Source organism: Temnothorax nylanderi, unplaced genomic scaffold (genome assembly GCF_030848795.1).
Source record: "Temnothorax nylanderi isolate EJ_2023f unplaced genomic scaffold, tnyl_v1.0 TNYL_tig0882_pilon, whole genome shotgun sequence".
NCBI lineage: Eukaryota > Metazoa > Arthropoda > Insecta > Hymenoptera > Formicidae > Temnothorax > Temnothorax nylanderi.
Window position 1 is genome coordinate 37,630 of NW_027249944.1, and position 17,375 is coordinate 55,004.

Genomic DNA, 17,375 nt, shown 5'->3' on the forward strand with positions numbered 1-17,375 from the left:
CACTCTCTTCGAAACCGTCGCTTTTTCATGGTAAGCTTTAAGAGCAGCCCACGTATCGCGTGCAGTCGTCGCTTTCTTAATTAAGGGCAACTGGCTCACCTCCAGGAACAATCCGATTGTAGAACGCGCCTTGCGATCTATTTTCTTCCAATCATTGTATGTAGGATCGGCCTCTTCCGGCTTCGGTTTCGTGAGAATATCCCACAGATCTTCTCGTTCTAGAAGCATCTGCATCAACTTCTTCCATGTTTGCCAGTTCGCACCGTTCAGTTTCGGGAAAGTAAAACGCAAGCTATCTGCCATCTTAACGTCTTTTGTAACGACGAAAATTCTAATCTCTCGCACTCACCGGCCCTGGGCCCATAACCTGTTGGGCAGTGTCGAAGTGTAACAGGTATTTAGTACGGCGAGGTACGGGTTAGGATAGTTACACGAGAACGAAACAAAACAGTATATCTATCTTATACAGTACGAAACTTTATTGCGCACACGTTTACAATGTGTCACGGGCGAGATTAAGGACGGAAGTGAAGAATGAACGTTAGTTACTTTAGAAAAGGAAAAAATACGATAGCGCCCTCAGTTGGCGGTAACTAAAATAAAAAGGTGTCAGCACTGCCTCTAGTGTATTTTGGAAGAGACAGCGCCACTCGTAGGTGCAACTCGTTGGCAGAGGGCGGTCATTATAAATCTCCCAACATAAAAGAGGCACGAGACATGATACCCGAGTTCGACGGAACCTCGAGTAAATTACAAGAATTTTTGAGCGCCGCGTCATACGCAATAAAAAACATAAATCCCATAGAAGAAGGAACATTATTAGAAGCAATGTTATGTATGAAATTAAAAGGAAGAGCAATGATAGATTTCCAAACGCGAGAGATACGAGATTTCGCACAATTAAAGAAAGAGTTAGAAGTTTGTTATCTTAGTCGAAAAAGCACAACACACTTGCAATTAGAATTTAATACACTCAAGCAAAAATCCAGAGAAAGCGCAAGAGCATTCGGATTAAGAGCAGATAAATTAGCTATGGAATTATATGATTCCATGATAGAAGGAAGAAATCACACCATAGAAAGCAAGCAAACTATCTTAGAAACGATTCAACAACAGGCATTACAGAATTTCCAATTAGGATTGAGAGACGAGATCAAGTTACTTGTTTGAGCTCAGCATTTTGCAACCTTGCAAGAAGCGATTGCCGGAGCGAGCGCGGAAGAGAAGGTAAACGGACCGAGTAGAAATCCGCCGCGTTCCAAAAATACTTATGCGTACTCACCGCAACCGCGTGATAACCGACCGATAATCCAATGTCAAAAATGCGGAAAATACGGACATCACGGAAGAAAATGTCGTACAAGCAGATACGCGAACCGTTTTTCTTTGCCGAAACCGGATAAGACATCCCGCGTAAATGCGATAGATAAATTGAACTTATGGACAAAAGTGTCTTTATCAATGAAGGTAAAATATATGTACTCTGTTAGTTTTAAATTATTCATTTAACCTTTCACGCTTTTTCGCTTTTATTTTCTATTTCAGGTTGAGAATGCAGTAATTCTGGAAGATAGAGCTATTGAGACAATAAATACCATTGTTGCTGCCGATGGTAGTCTTGTTGAAGAATTAATCGTTGCTGTACCTGAAGAACAAAAAGTTGATGAAGAATTACCAGTTAATGAGGAATTCCCTACTGATCCCCTGTCAATACAGATTGAGGAGGTATCACAGTCACAGCAAGTAAAACGTTGCAAGAAAAATTCTTTCAATGAAAACCGACAACATACTTGTGTTTCAAATGTAAGTCCTTATTAAGTATTGTCATTATTTAAAGTAATAAAAAATTACAAGTTAAATATTGTTGTAGGATGTAAGGCTTTATCTTGAACGAACAAGTGATGGCAAGAGCTATTTTGGTCTGTATAAAAATTAAGGTTTCGACAACGCTCTGAGATCTGATTTAGCAAAATACATAATAACTGCAGAGTTAGCTAGTGATCCGAACAAACGGTGAGTGTGGTGCAATAATCTGCTGTTCGAATTATTTCACATTTACTGTAATTAGTAATTACTAATTACTATGAATATAAACAAAATTAATGATATACATTTCTTACAGAATTACTTCGGATGATTTCAAGCGACTTAGTCAACAAATCATAGAACTTTTTCCTACGGAAATTGTAGTAAGTTTTAAATATTTTTTATTATTTTTTAATTTTTTAATAGTAGACTTCTATGCTCTCTTTATTTATGCTACATTCTATTTTATTTGGAATAGGATACTTGGTACATTCCGAGAAGAAAGAAGACTACTGGGACTGATCGAGCAGTACAACCTAAAGGAAAGCTATACGATCAGTACACGAAATTAATTGGCAAACTTCAAAAAGCAGAGCTTCGGAGTGGCAATTTACAGGAAGAGAAGCAGGACGTGAATGACTCTCATGACTTTAATGGTATATTCATTTGATACTCATTTTATACTCATTTGATACTATAACTACAGGATATTATATATGATGATATATTATGAATGACAGTTTTATATATATTATATATTATGATATTATGACCACACATAGGAGCGGGCTTTTCAGAAACACAGTTAGATAACCTACAGTGGTTACGGAGATGCCTGGAGCCACAGAATGAGGCCATTATAAAGTGGAAAGAGACTGCCTCCATAAGACTTTTGAAACTCAGAAGTACAGAATGCAGACAGAAAAAAGGCAAACACTTTATTGGTGCAATTACTGACTACTTCAATGAATTTCGTATTTTGCGACAGCCTTGGGGTTATATTTTGGTAAATTGCTAGGGTTAAAATTTTATTATTCTATTTTTTAAATATTTGAAAATAATATTGTGTTTGTCCAATTTCAGTTGGAACAAGATTTCAGCTACTTGTACCCTAATAATTCAATGCAACTTTTGTCCAATTGGGAGAAAATTGTTCAAAGAATAAAAAGTCTTTTAAAGACTAACATAAAATCCTCAACTCCTGAAGGTAATACATTAAAAAAATTTTAGCTTTTCTCCCTCTTTTCAATAGAAACTCTTTCCAAGGTCTACTTACTTTCAGAGGAAACTGTGGAGGTGTTGCTAGCAATCCCAACACTTTTCTCTCCAAAAAATGTTGGAAAGTGGCGTCCTACGGCTGCAGATTTAAGTGCTGGTTTCCTGCTGCATATCAAGGTAATAGATATTTCTGTCTTTGGAGATGTTAAACTTCAAAACTTTATCGAAAAAAAAAATATCTACAGGGTGTCCGTCCATAAATGTCCGGGTAAATATCTTGCAACTGGTCGAAGTTACAAGAAAGTTTAAGAAGAGAAATTTGCATGGTCTGATTTTGAGAGATTTTAGTGCGTAGATTAAAATAGCCTATCCTGTATATATAGTGTGTGTGAGACTTTTCTCTGTAATGTTTACGTCGTATTAGTTGCACAGATTTAAAAATGCTTTTAAGGGGATCCTGCAGTGACAGGCGAACTTCCTCGATGTCGATAATGTCAACCTTTCTAATTTTGTTTTCCCTATATCTGTCTTTGTCTAACGAAATGACATCTGTCCTTGTATGATTGCTCGCCATCTCTCGCAAGATTCGGCAACTACTGTTGCTGCTCTTCTTGTCATTCTGCATCCGTATTTGCATTACTAAAATAATTTTTCGATGGATCTTTTTTTGTACGCATTGAATCTTACTTCTACTTGCACGATATTATTCCTACATGTTTTCCCAAGGGCAGATGATAAACATTATGTATGTATAAACTGCAGAATTTTTGTTTTAAGCAAATATTGTCGTCAGGTGACAGCTGTATGTGCCCAAATAAGTAATATTTTTAATTTTTGGGGTTTTTGATATAAAATCGCGTTTGTTACCCTAGATTTTTGTGCGGACTTTAATTCTGTAAAAGATTTTTGCAATTCTATAAAGCCAATTAAAAGATCCATCGAAAAACGATAATGTCGGTAAATCATACGGCTGCAGGATCCCCTTAAACAATAAAAGTACGTGCGAAATTAAAGTAGAGTATTATTCTATATCAGATGAAAACGATACAAAAATCGATATTGTAATTTTTTTCGGATTGGATACATCAGATATTTCACATCAGAATTCAGCAGTCATTTCAGCATCCTCTTAAAACATATTAATAATATTGCAAGAGAAAAGAGAAGGTGATGTGAAAAATACTTCTAGAAAAATGTTTTTGTCAAATTTAAACTGGTTTTTTAGGCTTTACGAGACTTGGAAGTGCAAGTGGAACGCATGAGGCAGAAGCTATTTGCTGCTAAGAAGCAACTTCAGCCGTTCCCTGTCATCATTGGTGAAAATACAGCAAACATAACAGAATCGTATGTTTATATCGACAATTTTCCGTATAAGGTAGAGAGCCCTTTACGTGCAATAGATGTGTGTTTCAAAGCGTATCAGGCTTTGCATGCATCCTATCCCTTTCAGAGTAGTCAGCCATGGCTTTTTCTTCAGCAGGCTATTTATCAATTGAAAACTCAATGGGATAAACATGTACCAAGTGTAGCAACATTGGTGAATGAATATTTACAGTTAACAGATAATTAAATTACTTTAGTTTTGAGTTGGGAATAATTTTGTTTTGCATTGAACTTTAATTAATTTTTAGATATTTTTGAATGTTCGAAAATAAAATATTACAATGATAAAGTGTGTAGGGCAAAATTGTAATTTAACTTTGACCTCTGTCAATGCTCTACATTTGCATTTAAGTACTGCTCATAAATTTGATGAGATTACCGAATATAAGTGTCAAGTACCCCAATAAATGTTTATCAGATTATAATTCATGGAGAAAATTCCGAAAACATCTTATATCCTATCATAAATTTCCAGCTAATTCTGTCCTTAAGAGTCGTATTCAAAGTGCTAAAAAAAGTAATAGAGCTAACTTACGATCGTCAGACTCAGACTCTGAAGATGTTAATTTTTCTCCAGATTTTCTTCAGGATATATCGGTCTCAAAAGCATCTATTAATGACAAACTTCACAACTACTTGCTACGTTACATTGCGAAATTGTATGCAGATCCAACTTTGCCCCGAAACCATGTTCAAATTGTAATGGATGATACAGCTGCCTTGTTTTCTAGTATTATATCATCTCTGAAGCCTGCTATAAGTGTTATGTGTAATGAAACAGAATCTATTGAGAAGATAGTATCGAATATTTTCGATTTATTTGATACAGTTCTTAAATTATTCACGAATTTCAATTCTGAGTATAAGCGTATAAAAATTTTACAGGCAACAGATCATTTTATTAAGCCTCAACCATATATTGTTGAAAATGTTGTAAGTGAAAAAAGAGTTGATAGCCGAATTATTAACCCATTGGCTGTGTAAGAGAATTTTACTATTTGGGCCAAAAGTGTGTTGAAAAAAAAGTTCATCGGATTATTATGAAACTTGATACCCTTATGTTTTTTGGGTCTCTGAATCCGAATATGATGTCAGATTTATAAAATTCAAAATGGCGGGTTTAATATGGCGGATAAAAATTACAAAAAATGGTCTGATTTTCATGAAATTTGGTACCCTTATGTTTTTTGGGTCTCTGAATCCGAATATGATGTCAGATTTTCAAAATTCAAAATGGCGGATCCAATATGGCGGATCAAAATTACAAAAAATAGACGGAATTTTATTATTATTATTTTGAAGTTATTTAGATCTCTAAATCTAAATTTAACATTATAATTAATATATTCAAAATGGTTAATAAGAAAGAAATTTTACCATTTTGGATCCGCCGATTCCACATTTGAATGTAATGTGATTATACTGTCAAAATAAATCAATAAGTACATTGTGACCGTACGGAGGGGTGATGCTTACATTTACCAGTGATTCTAGTGTCACCGACACGGTCGCCACTCGATTTTTTTCCCTTAGAAACCGAGAAAGGATTCGTGACTCTAATTACGGATTTACTCAATTTACTCCCCTTAGCTGACTCCCCTTCTCTATCGTCTCGGATTACCCAGGGTGTCGCCGGATCTTCATCCACCGTCGCTGGACCACGCTTCTCGGACCCTTCTGGACCCTGGCTGTGCACCGCCGTCCTCGCCCTCGGATCGCTGCAGCGTCCACGTAGTGTCTCCCCGGACAGACGTAGGCTCTTTCACGAATATCGATCGGGATCAGGTAAGTACGTTGGGAAGGTAAGGATACCGCACACGTTTGAATATTAATTTATACTCTCAATTAGTGATAGGTAAAATATAATATATTTCCCTTTTGTTTCAGGTTTACAAGCTGCTCGCTTAAGTAAAGTTATGACTAGGTTTAACGCGACTACCGCGGGATATTCGCCTCCGAATACAATCTACCGTCGAAGTCGGCAGTTCCTTTCTATCGCGCTCGGAGAACGAGTTCCCCTTGCGTTCGGATAACGAATTCCTCGATTCACGGGCTGTCCTCCCTTATATAGGTTGTCAGCGGCGCTCCCACTCCGTCCGAGTTACGCCCCAGCGACCAATGGGCTTTGCTCACGCAGGTGTCGAAGGCTTCCGCATTCCGCAATTTATTATTCGTACTCGCCATATGTTCGCACAAATAAAGTCGTAAATCAATCACCCGTGACATATTTACTTCAACGTACAACATTCCTTCTCGTACCTTCGATGGTTGCTACGCGCGATTCTATCACCTTCGATCGAATCTTGTTGCTATGCGAGACTCTGGTCCCTTTATTACGATTATCGCATGTCCTACCTTTATCTATGTTTGCCGTATTTAACCGGCTACTCCACACGCTGGGTTCAGGGTTTCGCATGTACACACGTTCCCATTTATACCGCTCGCCATACGTCCGCATGCCCTACGCCCGAGGCATGATACGCTGACGTCTCGTTCTCGTGGTCCGCGTTTTGGGGTTTGCGCCTCCCCCTCGTCGGTGTCGTTGCGCCGGCCACCCGTTCGTGTCCCCATTGTCGCGCTCCGGTCATGGTTAGCGCGATCTGTCGCTTAGTTTGCCGTATCGCGTGGCCGCGCCTCAGTGGCCTCCACCACTCGCGAACCGCGCGTGCGCCACTATCGTGGCTGCTGTCGCCGATCCGATCGGTCTCCCCTGAGGCGGTTTTGTCACCCTGATGCTCGGTCGATGGCTCTTTGCTTCGTTTTCGTGACCGCGCCTCCGTGGTATGCGCCGCTCGCACGGTACGCGTTCGATTTGGAATTTCCGCGTATAGTCCACCGTTGTGGAGTGATTTGAACATGTCTATGTGGCAAGTTTTTATTTATCGCCAGTACTTTTCCCAAGCCGCTGACCATCGCTAGTTTGGTCATCGTTCCGTAATGTATGTGTTCGATTTGTCTTTGTGATCCACGCGTGATAGATCACGAACCATTACGACTGGATTCGGATAAACTTATTGAATACCATGATGGTAGATATAAAATAAACGAACGAAAATAACATTTTTTTGGTCTAATATTACTTTAATCATATTATTTTTAGGGGTTTCACCCCGTAACTAAGAATCTGTACGCGCTTAATCTTTGATTAACTTCGCTCAACCAAATTTGTATTTTTATATCCATTTCATTTCGTTGCGGGATCTATGCTCTCCGCTGTTACCATGGATGGTAACGCCGTACCCTATTTACCATGAGTGGTCCACCAAGCTATGCGCCATTCTCGCGCCGGTAATTTAACTTTTAAATGCGGACCGTTATTTGCCCACTTGATAACTAAACTTTGTAATCTAATTATACTAGATTTTATTTATTCGGGTTAATCAAAATAAAACAATGATTCATCTTTAATTCATCAAAACAAAGCAAACCAAAACCGAAACTTAAAGGCACGAAATGTCAACTGAAAACTTTACCTGTATCGGTAGTGTAAGAAACTGATTTATCGGCGCACTAATATTCCGGATGGAACGAACTTAATGAACACTTAATTCTAACGCACTTATATACTATTGAACGTATTTACATTTGTGCCTCCGCTCAGACCTTACTCCGGTCGTTTCGTCAACCGGTAGATGTCTTGTAACGCCCCCTTTAATCTGGGCGATATCTTTACCTGGTCCTCCTCGCGATCATCTTCTTTCCTCCCCTTTATCGCGAGAGGCTCGTCAAGTACACTTACATTCCGGATTTCCGGCTTCTTCTTCTTCGCGGCTGGGCTCGTGAGTCGCGAGTCGGCTGACGGCTTCAACATCCTGACACTAGAGCTCCCATAATGGTTTTTGTTTTTGAAGCGCCATATTGCATCCGCCATTTTTTAATTTTGATGTCATATTCGGATTCAGAGACCCAAAAAACATAAGGGTACCAAATTTCATGAAAATCAGACTTTTTTGTAATTTTGATCCGCCATATTGAATCCGCCATTTTGAATTTTGAAAATCTGACTTCATATTCGGATTCAGAGACCCAAAAAACATAAGGGTACCAAATTTCATGAAAATCAAATCTTTTTTATAATTTTGATCCGCCATATTGGATCCGCCATTTTGAATTTTGTACATCTGACTTCGGATTCGTAATCAGCGACCCCAGAAACCCCCGAGTAACAAGTTTCAAGCAAATTCAGAAAGTTTTACTTTGTTTTTTCTACGTTGCGGCTATAGCCGTCATACACACTCTTGGCCACTTTTGTTTTTGCGGCTATAGCCGTCATACACAGTCAACGGGTTAAAGACATTGTACCCATACATGGTCAGTTCCTACCTCTTCGTACAATTTTGAAAGCTTTCTTAGCCTTCCAGGAGTGTTTGACATCATTTATAATTACATGGTATATCTAATGGAAGAGACAGCTGTATTATCTAACTTTGTTCAGGGTAAATTGTGGAGAAAAAAGGAACCAGATTATTTTTCTGACAAAATTGTTTTCCCTCTTTTCGTTTATTATGATGACTTTGAAGTAAATAATCCTTTGGGGAGTCATAAAGCGATTCAAAAGCTAGACGGAACTTATGTTACTATTCCGTGTATTCCACCAGAATACCGTTCTACATTGAATGAAATTTTTGTTACTTTATTGTTCCATGCATCTGATAGAGCCCATTTTAAAAATGAAGCTATGTTTCGCACATTAGTAGATGAAATCAATTTTCTTCAGGACTATGGTATTGTTTTACATTTGCCACAGGGTGATCAAAAGGTATACTTTGCTCTTGGTTTATTAACTGGAGACAATCTTGGACTTAATACAATATTAGGCTATTCAATGGGTTTTAATGCCACTTATTATTGTCGTTTTTGCACTACCCGAAAGGAAGATTGTGAAAAAGATTGCTTTATACGAAAAGAAAATTTGAGAAGGAGAGAAAAGTACTTAAACGATATCCATGATGGTCTATCCAACTCTGGTTTAAATGAATATTCAATTTGGAATGAAGTTAAAGGGTTTCATGTTTATGAAAACTTTGCTTTAGATCCTTTGTTACATGAGATGGCAGAAGGTTGTCTGCGATATGGAATGGGCCATTTATTATATCATTTAATGTTCAATGAGAAACACTTTGTAATTCAAGAGCTTAATGAAAGAATGAAAAGTTTTGATTATTATATAAACAGATTTTCGAACAGGCCGCCACTTGTAAGAGAGGAGGAAGTGAGAAATAAACATTTAAGTATGTCAGGTACTGAAATGATAAATTTTTTTTTAACGTTCGGTTTTTTAGTTGGAGACTTTGTGCCGTGTGATAATAAATTCTGGCATTTTTATATTGTTTTACGCCAAATATTTGATATTGTTGCTGCCACTAACATTCAGACTGAAATATCGATATTGTTGGAGCAGCTCATTTTTGAACATCATAAATTGTACCAAAAACTCTTTAAAGATAAACTAAAACCTAAGCATAATATTATGCTACACTTTCCTATAATGCTTGAAATGTCAGGACCATTAGCTTTATTTAGCACAATGAGGCAAGAATCTAAGAACAGGCTTAACAAGATTCGTGCTAATGCCACATACTCAAGAAGAAACATTACTTTTACATTAGCGTTCAAAGAATCTCTGCAAATGTGTTATAGATTAGTAAGTCAACTAGGATTTACTCGGAAATTTGAAATGGGGCCAGGGAACATATTAGACGAATTGCCTAAAAACGAAAATTTAGATTATTCGTCCATCTCTGTTGATTTAGAGCAACTTGCATAGAAGTTCCATGGATTGATTATAAGGGAACAAAATACAAAATTGGTACATATGTTGTTCTTGGTTCAGATAATTTTGAATTGCCTATCTTTGGTGAGATTCAAAGGATATATTGCACGGAGGGCTTTAAGGTTTGCCTTGTGTGCTTTATTTTTAAAACAATTGGCTTTGATGAACATATGCATGCATATGAAGTTCAAATGAGTGCTAAAATTTCTTATATCAACATTGATGATTTATTTGATCACATTCCAGCTATTTCAGTCAGAATGAATGATGGCAAATACTTTATTTCTACAAGGCATGCATTGTGAGTATGTACTGACAAATATGTTAATGTTTTATCATAAAATTACCTTAATTTAGAATATGCGGTGTAAATGCATTCGAAAATAAATTAATGTCATTTGAAAATAATTTGTCTATTTTTTGCTGTTTGTTCTTAAATAAAACTGGCCATCAACCGATTAAAGCATTTTGGTGTTGCCTTCAATCTTGTGCATATTGTTATCATCTTATCTGAATGTATTATATACAAATCATCTGCACGGAAAAAATTGTTGTAATATTTTTAGGTGTTCATATATTATAACTTTTTCCGTGCAGATGGTTTGCGCAATCAGATAAGATGGTCGTAACAATATGAACAGGATGGCCACCATGCAGGAGTAAGTTGACTGGAGCAACCAACTAGTAGGCCATCGCGCGGGAGTTATTGGTTAGGGAGTAGCCAATCAGCAAGCCCCTGTAAAGTAGGCAATTGGTTGGAGCAGCAAAGTCACGTATTAACTCCAGCCAAGCTTATAGTAGCATTGAAAATTGGTTGCTGCAGCCGACTGAAATGCTATGCCATATTTGACCATTGAAATTGGCTGACGCAGCCAATTCTAGGCTACTGCAGCCAATCTTTTCTTTCAGTGTAGTGACTACCGACGCTTCAGATTACGCAATCGGAGCCATACTGTCACAAGAAAAGATATCTAAAGCCGAGCAAAATTATAATCTACTGAGAAAGAATTACTAGCGATAGTATGGGCGGTGAAACACTTTTGACCATACGTTTATGGAACAAAATTTACAATAGTGACAGACCATAAATCATTAGTTTGGCTATTCAACGTAAAAGATCCCGGATCGCGATTAATGCGATAGAGATTAAAATTAGAAGAATACGATTATACTATTATACATAAGGCCGGTCAAGCGAATAGAAATGCTGACGCGCTGAGTCGACACGTGCCGACAGATATCAATAAGATAGAGAAGGATGAGAACAACGACCAGGACATCGAAAGAAGATACACCGAGGAAGAGAAGCAACGTATACTTTACGAATACCATGATGCACCTGTAGGAGGACATCAGGGAGTGGAACGCACCATAAATCGAATAAGATTGACGCATAATTGGCGAGGATTAACACGAGACGTCGAAAATTATATTGCCAAATGCGAACTATGTCAGAAGAATAAGTTATCGCGAAAAAGTAAAGCACCATTAATAATTACAGACACCGCGGATAAACCGTTTGAAAAATGTGCTCTAGATATCGTAGGACCTTTGACAATGACCGAAAACGGAAATAAATATATCCTCACGTTCCAGGATAATTTATCAAAATTCAGTAAAGCGATACCCGTACCTAATCAAGAAGCGAATACGATCGCGAAAGAATTCGTGACGAAATAATATTTGAATACGGTATTCCAGAAAAGGTTTTGAAGGACCGAGGAACGAATTTTCTTAGCGAAATATTTAAAAGTAATAAATACAGAACAAGCTCGTATGTATTGTGACGTTGCAGTTTCGCTGCGTCGTGGCAGCGCCCCGCCATCCACCGTCACAAGGCGCGGGTTTTCGGTAAATAATTATTCGCTTCGCGCCCGAGGACGGTCCCAAGAGTCGATGCGAGATCTCCAGGGGCATAATTAAGCGCGTTTGCCATGTTCTGATCCTTTTTATTTTCTTTTGTACTATTGCGTGGCGCCTCACCGAGCTGAGACCGGAGTTCCTGAGGACATGCAGCGGATCGCGAAATGCGGAGTCGACCGAGAGGATCGAAACGATAGATCGATCGGGACGAGGGCGGACCGCGGCGAGACTCGCGGGCCGACAAGCACAAGGGAGCGCAGGAGGACACGCGCGCGGCGCGTGACACAGCGGCGGACGGACCCATAGAAGCGGACCCCCGGGACGCCGGGGCAGAATGAACTTCACCTGTCTTCCTCATCTGCAGACCGGACTCCGGGATGGGTGGCCCCATTCCCGGACCGAAACGGAGGGAGCACGGAGACATTAGCGTCTCGTCCACTGCCGGGAAAAATCCCGGCGAAATCACCGCGCGAGCGAGGAACTATTAAGCGTCCTGCGGGAGCCGTGATTGACGGCCCTGCACAAGAACACGTCGCGAGCCTGCGAGCTCACCCCTAATTGGTCCGCGCTATAGCGTCGCAGGGCCGCGTACGCCCGGAGTGGGGCGCGCTATCGATTCCGCCATCGAGCGAATTTTCGGGAGCACTCTCGGATCGTCCTCCAGTGAGATAAGTCGTTTAACGTGGCACAGTACGCCCGGCCTTTCGAGCCCTTGTTCTGACAACGACGATCGGCCCGACCTTTGGCGGCAACATACCCTCGGGAGGAGGCAGATCACTGGTGAGGTTGCCTCGCGTAATATTCCGTATGTAAAGCCACGACACCGCCCTCCGGGCCGCGCTTTCGCTCAAGAATAACTTCGGTAATTAGCGTATTGGCTGATAAGGCGTTGATATGGCGATCGATAGCGAAAGCGAGGGGCGCCGGACTGGTTTCGTGGCCATGGGATCGCGACCGAACTTACAAACCCTTGGAGATCGCGGTAGACGTGTCCAAAACGGATGTCGAGATCGCGAATTCGCCATGTCTCGCGACCTTTGCGTTCGCGACCGCGTGTTTCATTGTGCGTCGTAATTCGTACGGTCGGGACTTAAATTCCGCACGCGGCATTACTTGCGTTATTAATTGTGTTGGACTATTACTCGCGTTCGGTGCTCCTTGCGTTGGGATAATTGCGTTGAAATATGATTCGCGTTGGATTTCTTGCGTTCGGTTGATTCTCGCGTTAGGATACGATTCGCGTTAGAATAGCATTTGCGGTTTATTATTGTATTTCATTGTTACTCGCGGTAACTTCGTATTTTCGCGTTAGTTATAGTATTTTGCGTTATGTCGAGGGCCTCTGCCCATCATTCTTCGCGTTACAATATCGCTGGCAATAGCGTGTTGCGTTTGGACGATGTTTGCGCTGCGATTATTACTTGCGCTGGATTAAGAATTTGGCGACAGAATCCCCGCGTGGCTTTGGACGTGGCGTTCACGCGCTCCGAGCGTGACACACCAGGATTTCGCGATCTTTCGCGCTCAACCGTACTTTCTATTGATATTATTTCGCGTTTACTTCAATTATTGCGTATTCGGCTGTGTCGTTTGCCGATATTCTATGTAGTTGTAAGTTTAATTTTCTACTATTATCCTCTGATTTGATAACGGCGCATTCCGCGCGTCTACTGTAAATTAACGTAATATTCCGTTCATTCTTACCTCCGCGTGACGATTATTGTTTGTTTCATTTCTGACATCCGCGTGATCATTTGCTTATTTAATTATGGTAACAAGAAAAGCCGAATTGGCAGTGACTCTCTCACCGGAGAAATTCCTCCGAATAAACGTATTCATTTGTTAATTGCCTGAGTTAGTGATTTAGGCGTCGCTGAAATACCGCGCTGCCCTTCATCAACCCCGCCCATAAACCGTTAGGTCGAGCTGGCCGATCTCTCGCACACCGGATTCCTTGCGTTTTGCGTTTCTTTCGGGTTTAGCGTACTTAGTGGACGCGTGTCTACGCGTCTGGCGCCCAACATTAAGAATTTTCGTGTCGAGTTGCCGGACTGTGCGAGGAATCGTCGGAGAGGCCCACCACCCTTCTCTCCTCCCCCTTTTGATCCGTCGCCGCCCCGGGTACGACCGGGAGTGAAAAAGACGTGACAGTATATAACAAATATCAAGGTTGAATTGTTGCAATTTGGAAACAATTTCTGCCTCCCGAATAGTTTTAAAACAAAAGGAAGAACATACATGAGTTTATTAAGGATATAGAAGGGAACACGAAACGTCACAATATTGACGATCTCCCATGAATAAGAAATGCAGTCATTCCACAGTTACATAATTATCTATATTCTAAACCAACCACAAACAACGTCACCATTAAGCTTCTAACTATGTACAAAATAACCCAAAAGTTTTGCAAAAACAATCCTGACATTATTTTTACACGTGCAGACAAAGGCAATATCACAATTGCTATGAACAAAGATCATTACATTCAAAAAACAGAAGACATGTTAAAAGATGAAAATACTTACACAATTGTAAATAAGAACCCTGCAAAACAAATTGAAAACAATTGCCAACAATTTACTTAAAGTATGGTTCAACAAAGAGTACATTACAAAACAGGAATATTACAGAATGCGTTCTAGTGACGCAACATTACCTAAAGCGTATGCCCTTCCTAAAATTTACAAGCCTAATCATCCGTTTAGAATAATTGTTCCTCGATTGATACAGCTTTATATTCCCTGGCCAGTTTTTTACAAAAAATTATTTCTGACAAAATACCAAAAACTAGAAGTTATGTGAATAATAGTTTTGATTTATATCCCAAGCAGCAGACAATGTTTTTTAAATGTTTTTTAAATATTTATTTTTCATTAATTATACATTGTACAATTCATTGTAAAAATAATATTTATTTAATGTTTATTAAATATTTATTTTACATTGATTATTTATTTAAAATAGTGATTTAGAGAAAATATTTAGTTAACGTTTATTTGACGTTTATTTAATATTTCTTTTACATTAATAATTTATTGCAATAATATAAAAAAATATTATTTAATATTTATTTACTATTTATATTTAATATTTACTTCAATATTATTTATATTAATTATTTAATTGTAAGAGATGTTTCAATCGAATTTTTCTGTTGTCGTTTGCTTTATAAATTATGTGCCGTTCCGTAAAAAATTTCCGCGTCATAGGACCCATAAGATTTTTTAACACTTTAAAGATATGTTGTAGACAAGTACAGGTAAGAAGGAAGCGTCAGAGTCAGAGGATCGTCACTTGTCCATTCGATCATCAAAGTCAAGCAACGTGAGCGCGGTACTCTACTCGGATGGGTGACCGGCTTAAGAAAGCAGTTTTTTCAGATGGACGCGCGGTTGTACGCACACCAATATATAAAAAAACAGTTAGGAAAGCGGTTTTTAGGTCAAGAAAAAGAACGTTCTTCAAACATTTTTTTGTCGAAAAAGTTGTTAAAATAAGCGTTCTTAAACATTACAAAAATGTTTAATGTTAATAGAACATTTATTTAATGTTAAAAAAACATTTTTTAAGGTTAACAAACGTTTATTTAAATTAAAACACATTTTTTTATGTTAAAAAAATGTTTTTTACAATATTAAAATAAATATTTTTTTAATAAGAAAAAAAGGATCTATCCCATTAATTTAAACGTTTTTAAAATATTTTTTTTTCATTACTAAAAATGTTTTTAAAAACGTTTAAAAAATATTGTTTTGCTACTTGGGATGGTGCGCTCTCCGGTAAGAAAATTTCTAATTCAGATATACTTATATTTTAGATGCGTCTTCACTATTTACGAATATTCCTCTGAGTCTTGCATTGGAGAGTATTAAAAAGAGGTGGTCACATATCAAAAAAGGTACCAACATACCAAAAAAAAGAATTTCTAATGGCCATAGAGTTCATACTGTCGTCCACATACTTTACTTTCAATAATGTGATATACAAGCAAACGTTTGGTACTCCCATGGGATCTCCGTTGTCCCCGATTATAGCCGACATTGTCATGCAAGATTTTGAGAAAACAATACTAGAATCGATTGACTTATTTACCTTTTTATTACCGTTATGTCGACGATATAATTTTACCGGTTCCACGGGACAAAGCGCAATACATCTTAGACAAATTCAACAACTATCACGAAAGACTTAAGTTTACCATTGAAGTTGAAAAGGATCGTATCTTAAGCTTTTTAGATTTGCAACTGCATATAATTAATGACTCTGTCGTCATAGATTGGTATCATAAGGATACTTTTTCAGGCAGATACTTATCATATTATTCGAACCATCCTGAGTGCCACACAATTGGCACGATATACGGGTTGGTCGATAGGGCCATACTATCATCCCACCCTATATTCCAGTCTAAGAATATAAAATTGGTTATTAATTTATAGAGAAGTAACGGTTATCCCTTGGATTTAATCTTTAAAAGAATTAACATAAGATTGAATACATTACTCAACGGTAAACTTAAGCAGAACATTAGCGACAACGCGCGTGATGTAGGTGAGACAGAAGATAATGATTCAGTTGAAAATAGAAGAAAGATCATTGTAATGCCGTTTATTAACAATATTTCAGAAAAAACAGCTCATCTTTTTGACAAAAAAGAACACATAATAGGGTATAGAGTTCTTAACAAATTGAACAAATTCATCAAAACACAAAAGACGTCAATGCATTGTGTTCTAATAATAATGTTATCTATAAAACTAATTGTAAGGATTGTGATGCCTCTTATGTGGGGCAGACTAAACGACAACTATAAACAAGAATTAACGAACATAAAAAACATTATAAATTGGATCCATCTAGACATTCAGTTATCACGGAGCATATGTTAAGTTTGAATCATACGTTTAAGTGGAGCGATCCTGAAATTTTAGATTTCGAAACGAATTATTATAAGAGACTCATCTCTGAAATGATACACATAAAAGAACAAAAAAATGGCATCAATTCCAACAAAGATACGGAATTACTTGATGGTTCTTATTTTAGTATTTTAAGCGAACTCAGTAACAATCCATAGGGACTTATTTACTATTCAACTGACATCCTGTGTTGTTAGTCGATTGCGGTGTAGCGATAATGCTCAGTCACACATAGGATTCGAAACAGTACGGTACTTGTAAACATTACTTCTTGATTCCACATTCAGTACGTATAATCGTTAACAAATTCTCACACGTATTGTTTCTTACACGGTTTCACATTATGGTACTCATAAACATTATTAATTGATTCTACATTTATTTCCATTATCACAGTTCAGACGCATTTT

At 38.3% G+C, this 17,375-nt stretch overlaps 1 pseudogene; it reads left to right on the forward strand.

Annotated features, from left to right (window-relative positions):
- The first annotated feature begins 1,032 nt into the window (after positions 1 to 1,032).
- LOC139785775 (uncharacterized) lies at positions 1,033 to 4,594 on the forward strand (annotated as a pseudogene).
- The last annotated feature ends 12,781 nt before the right edge of the window (positions 4,595 to 17,375 follow it).